This window comes from Talpa europaea, assembly GCF_964194135.1.
Source record: "Talpa europaea genome assembly, chromosome: 5".
NCBI lineage: Eukaryota > Metazoa > Chordata > Mammalia > Eulipotyphla > Talpidae > Talpa > Talpa europaea.
The window spans coordinates 26,125,575-26,140,132 of record NC_140071.1 but is presented as its reverse complement, the minus strand read 5'-3'; positions in this window follow the sequence as shown (position 1 = coordinate 26,140,132).

Below are 14,558 nucleotides of genomic sequence, written 5' to 3'. Positions count from 1 at the left end.
CTTTACTTTGCATTAATTAACTATATTCAAATGAGGTAGCAGTTTAATAATTCATGACTGGTTTTATAAATTAGTAATATTTTTTAAAAAGTTTATTCTGCTCCAGAGGAGAATGTCATCCACAGAATATGTATTATTATTTTATTATTCTTTCTTTTTGATTATTAACTCATGTTAGTAAGGCCTGTGTTTTCCAGGTAGTTATGAATACGTATGAAAGATGTTATCACCCAAAATCACATTATTAAAATAAATAGAAAAAAATGTAGGTAGAATAATCAAACCTATGAAGAATAGAGACATGATAATTTACTATGTGGTGAAGCTTTGATGCTTGGTTTTGACTGCGACTTTGAAAAGAATGGCAATACCTTTAAATTTAAACCCAATAAATTCTTTTTTCTGTATAATTACATTCTCATGTGAATTGTTTGGAAGTATTCAGATGATTCTATAAATTTATCCTGATACTCAGGAAAGAAATATGTACTGGCATCATGAGAAGGGAGTTTTAAGTGTTGACCCAAAGTGTGAGCTGAGTAGCTATAAGTGTGTGCTGGGTTTGATTTGAGTCTTGTTTATAGGATACATGGTATCAAACAAGAGAGCACCAGAGAGGATCTTCTGCTTTTCCAATATCCATTTTCTAGCTAACATTCCACCATACCTTCAATTCTACATACTTTCGGTCAAGAGTTCTTTGTTAAAACCTAAACCAGTATCAACACATGCTTCATCACCAACAAATGCCCTAAGGTACTTGGGAGCCCCCTGTATTAGAATCACCTGAGGAAGTGCTAAACACTGCTAAATCACTGACTTGAGAGCCCTCCACTCAAGACCCAGACCATTTTGGACAGAATCTCTGGGAGGAGAGATGGTTGACACAGGGTGATTCTTAGACTCAGTGAAGTTCTAGAATCACTGAAATGAAAAATTGAAAGAATCTGAGAACAAAACTGTTGAGAACACAGGATAGGGACCTAAAGGGGAGGAAAGACGATGTCAAGGTGAAGGAGAGAGACAGGTGGTGGAGTGAAAGATTGAAGCTGAGATTCTGTCTCTGTGATTCTGCCCAGGGCCAGTTCCTCAAAGAGTTAGTGTTGCTCTGGTCAGTAGCTCTAAGGCTAAACTCACCCACCAGAAGAATGGGAAACTCAAAAACCTTCTTTTGGAAATGCAACGCTAACCCATAAGAATGCATGAAAAACAAAGAATTCTCCGAGATAAACTCCCTTAACTGAGCCCCTAGGGGTAGACGCTTTTCATTTGTGCTGGCCCCAGTTGACATGTGGTGTAGATCCAGATATGTCCTGGGCCTTGTGATCACAGCCTTTCTTTTGAAAACAGTTGCTGACAATCTGTCACTCCTTTGTGTTAGAGCTCAGCCCGCTTGAAAATGCGGGGTATCAGCTGCTGTTGCTGTAGGTCCATTTCTGTTTTCCAGCAGGTGGGTGTGTCTGTTTCTTTCCTTTCATCTCCATCCAGGCTTTCTTCTTTCAGGCACTTTCCGGTTTGTCAAGCCAAGTATGCCTGTCATGTTGGAAGCCAGCCCTGGGACACTCACCAACTTCTCTTTGTGCTGTATCTCCTTGACTATGTTTCCACTTTCCCTTATCTTCCGAAAACCTACCAGTCCATTCACTTGGTCACCTACACGTCCCATTCTCTTGATTGTGAGTGCTCCAAAATCGCCAGTTGACCTTGTAGCTTCACTTCTGTGATTTTGTTTCATCTAGTCTTCTGCTTTTCCCTAGGTCCCGGACCTTGGCCTTTCTTTTCTTCCCATTATTTCCTGTATCAAGTCATACTATGTGCTTCAATGGCTCCCCTGAACTGAAACATTAGAGTTCACTAGGAAGAGGAGGTTTTACACTCAGGCTGGGATTGGAATCGTCCCTCTGATACTTCTTGGTAGCACTGAAAACAACTCTCTTCAGAGAACTGTAAACATTCAATTAGACTATACTAAAATATGTCAAGCACAACACCCATAACAATGAAAGTTTAATACATGGTAGCTATTATTATTCATATTATTTTTGTATGCAAATTATCTATACTACTGTAGCCCAGAGTGTGTATTCTTCCTTTATACTTGTAGAACTTTTCTTAGGTTTTGGGTCCCAAGAGAAGTGGGAGATTAGGATATACCAGCCTTAAGAATGTGACCAATGGGCCTCCCCTGGTGGCACAGGCTGTTGAGTGCAGCTCTGTGAAGCTGTGCGCAAGCTCTGCAGCTCAGTCGGATCCTGGCCAGCAAGAATTCCACATGGTGCAGCAGACCTCTCCTGGCTCACCCCTGCCTCAGCAGTGTATTTCAGTTAGTCTGCCTGTTCTGTTCCCAGGTCTGTCTCTGGTGAATCCTCTTACCCTCCCTCGCATCTGTCCAAAACCCCGGTTCTTGTACGCATGAATAAATAAATCTCAGGGGAAAAAAAAAAAGAATGTGACCAAGAATAAGGTGACTCATGAGCAGAAAGAAGTGCAGTGATCTATATGCATGCTGTTCTCTGAGTCTCAGGACCATGACCCTGGTGGTGTTTGCACTGGTGTTCTAGTGATTCCCCTTTAAGAATAAGCCATCTCCAAAGAAATTATTTTTAAAGATGTATTTATTTTTATAAAAGAACTGGGGTACAGTCCAGAGGTGTGGGGGGTGAGAGGATTCACCAGAGACAGAGTGGGGAACAGAACAGGCAGACTTACTGAAATATACTGCTGAGGGGAGTAGCGGGCAAGACAGGAGAGGTCTGCCCCTCCATGTGGGCATCTCCCTGGCCACCCGGGGATCAAACCTATGTTGCAGAGGCTGGGGACAACTTCATAGCACTGTACTTAACCTGCTGCGCCACTGGGAAGGCCCTCCAAAGGAATTTGCTTGCTGGAAGGTACATGGTTTTTCATGTTGAATTAAAACCTTGGAATCCCAACCATACCATGTGCTGGGGAAGCCCTACCAATGGCCCTGAAACTTTCACATATTACAGATTATGGATATTTGATATGTTCTGGATCTGGTGTCAACACAAATCTCCAGCCTCCGGATAAGTTATTCCCATTGCTGCAAACTTCTGCTGTTTTGCATAAGAATTCTCGAGTTTGAGGAACCTACAGACAATGATGGCCCTAGTTTGTTAATCTCTGAGCCCCCCAGGAATGAAATTTTAGTATAGTTTTCTCCCTTTTATGTTTTGAACTTACATACTACAGCATGACTATAAACACCTTATACCTAGGACTCTGAATTGTTTCACCCTGCAAGTCAGTATTTCAAGTATGTTCTAACCCAGAGACTCTCAAAATGGTACCATGGAGAACTTCTTCCATGAAAGTCTGCTATGTTGTGCTCTGACTGTATTCTCTATATTGAAACATACTGTTGAGAGCCTCTAATAGCTTTTAAGGATGTTGGGAAGGAGCTCACCTTGATTAGAACTCTTTGACAGAATAAGTTTTTTTTCTTTTTCTCAGTTTTATTGGTGTACAATTTTATGTATAATAGGTAAACCTAAGATGTATGACAAGATAATTCAGTACACATGTATATACACATATTTTATGAAATGGGGGCCATAGTAGAGGCACCATGCTACACAGTAGAGCCCCAGAACTTACTCATCTTAGAAGTGAAAGTTTGTACCTTTGGACCAACATCTCCCCATTTCTTCTACTCCCCAGCCCCTGGCAACCACTATTCAACTCTGTTGCTATGAGCTTGACTCTTTAAGGTTCCATATATAAGTGAGATCACACAGTATTTGTCTTTTTCTGTCTGACTTATTTCACCTAATATAATGTACTCAAGGTCTAAACTTGTCATAAATGGTAGCATTTCCTTTTTTCTCATGACTGAATTATCTTCACCTACATATATACATCCATCCATCCATCCATTTATCTGTAGATAGAACTTCAGATTGTTTTTATATCTTGGCTACAATGAACATGGAAGTGCAAGTATGTCTCCAAGATCTTGATTTTGTTTCCTGTGGATATACACTCAGACGTGGGCTGCTGGATCATATGGCAGTTTTAAATGTAACTTTATGAGGAATTGCCATACTATTTTCCATTGTGACTATACCAATTTATATTCCCACCAACAGTTACCAAGGGTTCCTTTTATTCCACATGCTTATCAACACTTGTTATCTCTTATCTTTTTGATGATAGCCATTCTAACAGGTGTGATGTGATTATCTCATTGTGGTTTTGATTTGTATTTCCTCATGATTAGTGATGTTGAGCATCTTTCCATGTATATGTTTACTACTTGTGTATCTTTTAAAAAAAAAATTTTCCAATCCTCTGTCCATTTTTTTTTAAATCGGGTTGCTCATTTTTTGCTATTGATTTTGTGCTTTTCCAATATATTTTGGATATTAACCTTTCTCAGGTAGATGGCTTGCAAACATTTTCTTCCCTTCTGTAGGCTATTTTTTAATTTTGCTGTTTGCTTTACAGAAGCTTTTTAGTTTGATGTAATTCCATTTGTTGAAATAAACCCATACATACGGATTGAACTAATATTTGACAAAGTAACCAAGAATACTGAGCGGGATAAAGATAGTCTCTTCAATAAATGATATTTGGTATATTGGATAATGACACACGGAACACTGAAACTGGATCCTTAGTTTACCTTATTCATAAAAATGAACTTAAAATGAATTATATACTTGAACATAAGACCTAACATTTTCAAATTCTTAGGCCCCTAGAAGAAATCATAGGGATAAATTCTTTAATATTGGTTTTATCAATGGCATTTTGGACATGACACCCAAAACATAAACAACAAAAGCAAAATTAGAGATGAAAAAAAATCATTAAACTTTAAGTTATCTGCCAGAATAGACAATATAGCCTTTCCTTTCTACTTGTTACTCCTTCAAAAAGGTGAGCAGATAAAAATACATCTGAAAGCCAATCAACCAACCAACCAAATAAACAAATTCCAATCCCCATCTCATCCCTAAAATTGTCTGAAAGTTAAAAAGCACCCCTCTTCTATTTACTGATCTTCCAAATTTCTTATCCATCCCTGGCTTGTGCGCCCTTGAACTTCCCCTTTACATTATCTTGCCTGTCACTGGCAGCTCCATCTCTGTGTTTTTGGCTACTCTCCAAACACCACCTCTCCTCTGGCATCTCAGAATTTATTGTTTGGGCATCATGTGATACACATGTTACGTACATGTTATTGTTTGTTCATCATGTGATACCCAGTTACATGCCACATGGTAACTGTGTCCTCTTTAAAAAATTTTAGTGAGATTGTATGCTTCTTGAAGAGTACAACAATTTAGGTTCCTATAGAATGTAGCACAATGATTTCCAAAAAGCAGTTGCTCAATAAAAACATGTTGACTAGTTATTGATTTTTCTCTTAGAGTTCACAATTTTCCTGCTTGCCAAATCCTGCTTCTGGCCAACAAGGGATTATATGTGGCACCTGGGCACAAAGATGGCATGCAGAACTAAAATCTAAAATCTAGAGATAATCCTATAAGCTCATTTAGAACAAAGGTTTAATTATCCCCCTATCAACTGAGCCTTTTATCTGAGCTTGGTTGCAATAACTAGCAAATTGGTGTTTCGTTCACTCTGCTTGCTTTAGCTACTGTGAATAGCACAAGGAACACAAGTCAGAGTGAAGGATAATCAAAGGATCGGCACAACATGATAGCTTTTGTCCAGTTATGTTGGCCAAAAAGCAACATGTATTAAGGGCATCATTTTAAATAAGTCTTTGGCATTTTTATGTGGGGAGACAATCAACAATTTTTTTTCATGATTGACTAAAATTAGTCTGGGAATGTTACTTACTTTCTAGTGCCTAAATTTTCTCAGTTATAAACCAGAAGACTCCCTGTAGACAGAGCTACCCAAGTGATAGTGGGGGGAATAGAATTAGAAAGGGCCTTTCACTGTGGCCAAATGGGTGGACTCTTCTTGCTCCACCCTCTGACATAACTGCCTCCTACCTGCTGAAGCTCAACAAATAGAGGAAGCTGGTGACTAGTGGTAAAGCCTGGTATATGCTGAAAAGGCATCGGTTCTATTCATAAAAACCTTCTTGAATCCATCCACTTCTCTTCATCTCCATCACCACCACCCTAGCATTAGGTGCATACACAAAATATTTAATAGCTAGTGTGACAACAAAATACTCATACTGGACAGCTATGTTCTTAGGAATCTAAGGTCATATTTCCTCAGCCTGGGCCCAGTAGGCACCTCTGAGTGGACCCTCCAGTTCACCCGAATCCACTGCACAGTAGTCAAGAATGATCTTTTTCAATAACAACTCTGATTTGGTCACTTTCCTTCACTTAAAATCCTTTCATGCCCCTCCTTAGTCTTAAGATTAAAGATAACTTCTTAACATGGCCTTTAAAGATTCACATAATTTGTCCTCTATCTTCTGTAACAGAGTTGATAACCTATTTCCCCAACAAAGCTGTAAGGTCCATGAGAGGAACTGTATTTGTTTTACCCCCTACAATTGTTTTCTCAATGATGACATAGTATATGCCTGACACGGAGGAAGAGCTCATTAAATGTTCTTTGAATGAATAAATAAATCATGAAGCAATCCCACTTTTTCCAACATGTATCACCATATCAAATCCATATATACATGTGAATGCATTTTAAATAAAGTTTCATAGAAGATACTTGTTTGTATTTCTTAATATAATATTGAACAGCAATAGCATTCTCCTATATGTGAAGGTTAAACACTTAGGAGCTCTTGGAAGCTGAGTGTTTGTCTCTCAAGTCCCATCATGTGACAATATTGTTCTGTTTCCTAAATGAGTCTCCCAATTGTTCCTTCCTCTCCAGTCCTGACTATGTCTTGGGCCAGGTCTCATATATAGCAGCTAGTTCCAACCTGGTCTTCCAACTATGTTCTTTATTTCCTTTGTTTCATTTTCAGTAGAGCTCCTAGGGGAGAAATTTTCTAGAACCCAAATATAGTCATTTCATTTTCTTGCCTTAATTTTTCATGGTACCCCTGGAGGGATGAAGTCTTAGCACAACATATAAAACCCTTCATGACTTGGGACCTACCTACTATTTGAAACCTTTACCATTTAATGAGTATTTATTGAATACCTAGTTTGTGCCAGGGAATATATTGGAAATATTGTGAATATATTAGTACAGTAGTACTTTCTGTGTATTCATTGAAAATACTATTGAATAGCAGATTCTTCTGTTGAACAACCATACGCAGGGGTTATGTGTTGTTCCCAGAACCTGCTATACCCTCACATTTCTTTGCCACAACTGGAGTTCCCCTTCTATTTCTCACTTCTACCTACATCCAGATGAAAAATTCCTATTTATTTTTTTAGGACTTGGCATTAGAATAATTTTTTTGGGACATTTCTCTTAGCAAGCATTTACTGTTCTTACATTGCTCATTGTTGATCAGTGTACTGGTTGAACTATGTATATTTTTTCATTTTTTTCTACAGTGATCTGTAAACCCCACATCATGTGTCATTTTGTTTTAGTCATTGACATCTCTTCAGAGAATAGAAGAACACCCATTAAATGGTGAGAAGGCATGTAATAGTTTGTTGACCAAGAAAATATTCTCTTGGGATGTGGAAGCTAACAAATATAAGTAGATATGTAATGGTATATATTATGGGTCCTTCTGTGCCAAACAGATTCTAAGATCTTAAGAAGTCATACTTTAATATTGTCATTTCTTGATATATTTTAAAGTTTAGTATATCTTAAAGTGTAGGGCTCTATTTTATTTAATATCCTTTGTTTAAATGGAATAGAGTTATAAACTGAGCCCTTATGAAGCTTATTATCAACTATGATAATTAAATTGTATAACTTGAATGTATACATACAACCCTGACAAATCTCAGAGTTTCATTTGACCTTTTTTTAACTTTGATTTATGATAGACTTTGGCATAGTCTGGTAAGGTAAAATTTGATATTATTCCACCTGGAATTCACCAGATTTTACTCCATTAATGGGAAGATACCTTTTAGTAATTCATTTTCAAGTTTGATCTCTCAGTCATCCCTTTTCCCCCAGTACACCTATCTTTATTTCCATCTCTTGGTAATCCTTAAGTATAAATCAACATTAATTACTTCCTATGACAGGAGATTCTGGTTAGAGCTCTCTGGGGTATGAGGATTCCAGTGGATGGTTGTCTCAAATGGATCTGCTAGGGATTGGTCTTGTCAATGCACAAATATTTATTAAGCAACTGTTCTGTGCCCAGCTCTCCCATAAGGTACAACTATTTCTGTCCTGTTTACCACTCTATTTCTTCTGCCTCTTAAATTTTTTGATGGATATTTTTTGAATCAATAAATTATTGAAAAATATGGAGCCCGTTCTTAGAGGGGTTAGGAAGAAAAATGGGCAGAACATTATTGATGATTGATTACTTGCCAGGTCTTATAAGTTTTGTATCTATATATTTATACTTATATATTTATATAATATATAATATGTAATATATTATGTATATAAAGGTTTACAACAGCCCTTTGAGATAAATGTGCTTGTTCAATTTTATGCACTCCTTGTTTTCCTAGTTGCAGAGCTAAGGAGAAAAATAAGAATTACATGAACACAGTCATTGTGTTCCTAGCTCTGTACTTAACGTTGTTTCTATTGACAGACATTAGGTCTTCCAAACTCCCTCAGTTACTATGGAAATGTCTGAGGGTGTCCCCTACAAACTCATTAAAAAACACAGCTTTTCCATTTGCCACATTTTGTTTACCATTTCTTTCCTTCCCTGATGTGCTGTTATGGATGTTTCCTCTTGCAGATGATTCCAGGGGTTGGGCTGTGCAATACTCCATGCACTGAGGCTGTGTCTTTGTCTCTTCATGACCCATTTTACCTACAGAGGCAGCCGTGTCATCAAGCTTTGAGAAAAACAACCTGGTGATCAGATTATCTTTCTCCAGCAGAGGACAAAGCATCTGGAGGGAAGGGCTGACATGGGCAGGGCATCCATTTGATGTGATGTTCTCTTCCATATGGTTTGGAAGTCAGAGGTATGGAAATCACTTCTAGGCTGTTGGTGGGTGGAGTGTAGCTGGAATGTCATGCTAGAGAGTTCATGATGTGATTCATGCATCTGATAATTATGTTTACTGTAAAGATAAATATTCTAGTCCCATAGGAGAAGGAGAAAAATGGGGAAGACTTGGGATCTGATGGAAAAGCTTCTGGGGGAACAGGTAGTATGTCCTTGTTTTCAGAAACCTTCCAAGATTTAACTAGGGGGCATGTATGACAAAAATAAAAAAAATGAACATGGTTAAATCTATTAATCCTTTCTTCTTTCTCTACCTCTGAATGAGGAAGAGTCCTATTGGTGTCAACTGTTCTAAAGTTTGGGGCTTTGTAGGGTGGTTGGGTTTTCTCTTGGAAGAAACCCTAAATGTCTAAATTGATATTCAAGAGACAGGGTGGAGAGCTAGTCAGGAAGAGTAATAGATTAAGAAGTAAGATGTTACAGAGAGAAATCAAAAAGTAGTATGGGCTAAAGTTTTAAGGGTAGAGAATATAAATGAGAAAGAGAGAAGAATGTTCTTGTACAGCTGTTATGAAGACTTCAGAAACTATGGTGGGAAAAAAGGGATCTTTATGATATTTGCTGTCTCTGAAAAATTTCAGTAAAAATTTAAGATATTTTTAAGTATCTTTGGGTTTTGGAATTATGTTTCTTTTGGATACAGCACTGATCTAAGACTGGCCTCGAGAATTTCTCAGTTTGTTTTACCATCTTATTGGCGAGCCAAGAAGAAGCCAAGAAATCATTGGCAAACAGAGTGATGGATTGTGAGGTACAGGCGAGATGTGTTTCCAGAAACCAGATAAAGCTGACAAAGAAACCAGACAAAGAAGGAGTCAATATGGGATGTGGCTGCTGGTAAAAGTTTTAAGGAACTTAGTAGAACATAACTAGGAATCAGATATCAAAAGAATATATAGGAATTGAGTAGCTGGTGAGATGGAAGGAATTTTTTTTTTAAAGATTTATTTATTTATGTATACAAGAGCTGGGATACAGGCCACAGATGTGGGGGGTGAGAGGATTCACAAGAGACAGAGTGGGGAACAGAACAGGCAGATTGACTGAAGTACACTGCTGAGGGGAGCAGCGGGCAAGTCAGGCAGGAAAGGTCTGCTACTCCATGTGGGTAGCTCCCTGGCTGGCTAAGAATCAAACTCATGCTGCAGAAGCTGCGGACAGCTTCATAGGTTGCGTCTCAACTGGTTGTGCCACCAGGGAGGCCCTGGAAGGATATTTTTAGTCAGTGGAGATACACCTAAGTAAAGGTATGAAGTAGGAATGAATACTGTGTCTAAGGGGAGTTAGTCAGGAATTCATCCTAAGGAGAAGAGGAGAAGAAGAGTGAAAGGAAGTAAATAAAAATTAGAATTATCTGTTAAAATGGGATCATATTATGGAAGGTTTTAGAGGCTAGACCAAGTGGTTCATTGTAATTTACAAAAGACAACAGCTATATTTTGTAAAGTGCTAAAAACTAGAGTTTTAGAGAGTTTCATGTCACTTGAGGCAGTGATTGAAATAGAGGGAGCTTAGAGAATTTTGGTTTTAAATCCATGTATGAAGAATTTAAGTGTTTGAACTGATGGGGAGGTATTGTTGAAAGGCTGGATCATAAGACTTGTAACTGACTGGATGTTCAGGAGAGCTGTGAGATGGGATTCAAATATATTTCCAATTTTTTTGGTCTGGAGATTTTTGAGAATTATGGCTGCATTCATTCATCTACTCATCATCTTCTCACTTATTCAAGAAATATTTGTTGAGTACCTACTATGTTTTCTATACTGGGATCCAGCTAACAAAAAACATTACAAACTTCCTGACCTCATGAAACTTGAAACTTACATTCAAGTGAGGGAGACACAGATAATAAAAATGTAAAAGATAAAATATACAGCGCATTTGCTGGCGAGTAATTTTGAAGAAAAGACAGAGAGGGGGATAATTGTGGGTAGGTAGAGGGTTTGCAATGATAAATAAATAAAAAAGAAGTGGGATGTTGGAAAGTTTAGTAGTTGTCAGGTAGTAGTGTCCAAAGATGGGAATTAGACACACGAGTGGCATTATTTTCTGAGAAATGTAGGCCAAGTATTCTTATGGGATATTAGAATTGGGAATGCAGATTTGGGAGCCACCAGCATAGCTGTGGTAAGTGAGGCTTTTAACTTGGGATAAAACCTTTCAAAAGCAGGAATCGATGAAAGCCTGAGGTCTAGCCCCAGATCCTGCCTGTTTTTTGGATAAATCCTTGGGAAGAAGAAGCAGGCCTAGGGCGAGAGGAGTGGAATTCAAGGTATCACCAGGATAAAAAGAGAGGCAGCAAAGGAAGGGAACTTACTTCTTGAGAATTTTTCTGTGCAGCTTGAAACACACAATGAAGCAAAGAACACGTTTGGACTCCAAGGGACTGAATTATTAGTACATCCATAGTGTCTTCCTAGACTCAAAGTGCTAATTACCCTCTGGTAATGCCTTTTTTTATTTGTTAAAATTTTTTTAAGTTTTTTTTTTTAATTTTTATTTTTTAAGATTTATTTTTATTTATTTATGCAAGCACTGGGTACAGTCAGAAGCGCGGGAGGGTGAGAGAATTCACCAGAGCCAGAGTGGGGAGCAGAGCAGGCAGAAGGACCGAAGTACACTGCTGAGGGGAGCAGCGGGCGGCAGGAGAGGTCTGCGCGCCAAGTGGGACCCTCCTCCGGTGGCCGGGGAGCAGCCGGGGATCGAACCAGCGCTGCAGAGGCTGTGGGCAGCTTCGCAAGCCAGCGCTCAACCGCTGCGCCACCGAAGAGGCCCTTATTTGTTAAATTTATATTGAAGTAATGTTGATTGTTTTTGTTGGTGGTGTTTTGGAAGCATAGGATCTCCCCTTCTGCTACTGTTATCAGAGCTCCTGCCACCAAAGCACCCCTTTAATGTCTTTTTAAAGAAAGATTTATTTATTTATGTATACAAGAACTGGGGTGGGGCCTCCTCTGGTGGCTCAGTGGTTGAGCGCTTGGCTGCCAAGCTGCCTGCAGCCTCTGCAGCGCCGAATGTATCTACAACTGCCAGCGAGGGCCCCACATGGTGCGACAGACCTCTCCTGCGGAGCCCGCTGCTCCCCTCAGCAGTGTATTTCGTCAGTCTGCTTGTTCTGTTCCCCGCTCTGGTGAATTCTCTCAACCTCCCATGCTTCTGAATGTACCTAGTGCTTGTATAAATAAATAAATAAATCTTAAAAAAAAAAAAGAACTGGGGTTTAAGCCAGAGGTAGGGGGAAGGTGAGAGGATTTACCAGAGAGATTGGGGAGCAGAACAGGCAGATCCACTGAAACACACTGCTGAGAGGAACAGCTGGTGACACAGGAGAAGTCTGCTGCTCCATGTGATTCAGCTCCCTGGCAGGGTATCGAACTCGAACTTGTGCTACAGTGGCTGCTGGTAGTTTGATATCGCCGTCTTTCAACCCTGCGCTACCAGGGAGGCCCCTACCCCGTTAATGTCTTAACACAGTTTCTGCAAATATCTGGAATGTGGCTGATTGAACCGCAATGACTTTCCTGTGCAGGAATGGGTAACCCAAATAAAATTTATTTTTTTCCTAACACAAAACAAACCATTAAAATGATAATGCCTCAAATAATGAGTACCTTATGCGTCTAAAGTCTTTGTAGAAGTGTTTATTTCACAGTGAACCCGTCCACCCCTCCTCTAAAGCTGTTATTTATGTCTCTCTTTACGCCATTGCTCCTGATCTTGGGGTTTTATAATCTGACATGAACACCACAAATGTGGCAGGACATGAAGGCTCTTTAGACAGGGGAAAACCAGTAAGCAAATATAAAACACAAAACAAAAAGTAAATAAATAGGTGACTAATAACTGTGGGTCTGAAGTGAATGGCTTACCAATTAGGCAATGACTTCTCATCATTTCACAAGGTAATGTTACTAATCCTTTCCTATGAAGTCAGGGCTGCTAATATAGCTGTTATTTGTTTCCTCCACATTAGAATCTTTTGCTTTTTAATTTAAAAGATTACTAGTAAGACAGACAGATGAAGCAAAAAAAGCACTGGGACTCTGAGCGATTGAATTGTAAGCCTTAGTCTGTGAATTGTAAAGGTATCTTCCGCTGATACTCCTGTGTGAACTTGTAGGCTGGTCTGATAAACAACACTGGCATAACAACATCACTTGGAGACTTTAAATTATTGTGACCTACATCTCACATTATAAAAAATCAAATATTAATGCCTCTTTTAATGTTTTTATGCAGTATGTGTATGAATGCATAGAAATTTAAAAAGAAAAAAAGGATACTATTTAATATTGTTCCAAAGTCCCTAAAACATTAATTAAAAAATTAATTTATTACTGCTGTACTACTGATTAACTCAGAGGGGAATGAAAACAATCAAAAATGATGGCAGTGATGGCAACAAAATTTCCTTAATTTATCATGTATTCTTAGCACCTGAAAGTATTTGTTTCTATCCTTGGGTTGCATAGACCATCTTCAGCCATGGAAGGGAAGGAGGAATTAGGACTCATTACCAGTTTGAGAGCCTAGAATGGCTGAATGGTATTATTCCTGACTTGCAAGTTCAGGTTATGCTATTTGAAGCACAAGCCACAAGCTTTCATTCCCTCTACTTTTTTCTCCTTGTGGAGTAGGCTGAAAGGGAGTAAATATTCTTTAAACATTTTTTCTTTTCCTAGTGATTGAACACAGTAATTCCATTCATGAACTACTAATGCTACATGTCTGAAGACAATAGGTTGTCATTAATTTTAATCGCTTGTGGTGTTTTTTTTTTTTTTTTTTTTTTGTCAGACAGGCTATTTCTGTTACTAAAGTTGATTCAGTTTCATATTGTTGTGAAAACAGAATGCTTTCTTTCATAAAATATTTAGATATATTAAAAATTAATGTATCACCCCAATACTAAACTCAGTATAATATTTAAAATAGCTTAAATACTGTTTTGTTTACAGAATTCTGTGCCCCCATACCTGATAAAGAGAAAAAAGCAAAGTGAAGGAAACCGTAGTTAAATTGACTTTCATAATCCTTCTTCCATAAGATCATCTGGAATGTATTAAATACTTCTTCCCTTTACCTTACCATAAAAATCTAAGGGGAAATAAATATTTTTACAGAAGTGAGTCATTCATATTTGAAGTTAGTGAAATTGAGGGCACACTCAGATTTCTTTCTTTGTTAAAGTAATTCCAAAGACACTTTACTGCATGGTTGAGATTGGTCAAATAAGAAGAGAAATTGGGACCAAGATTCAAGAAAAGTATGTGTGGTGTACAATATCTGTGTTGGAATATGCTTTGAAAGACTCTGGAAAAAACTTTGCATGTATTCCAACATACCACATATCTTTACATATTATTAACATCTTAAAAAGCTGGACATAAAATGAAATGCATAAAAGCTAACATGTCATGAGGAGCAGAAAAGAGAAGAAGCAGATATTACA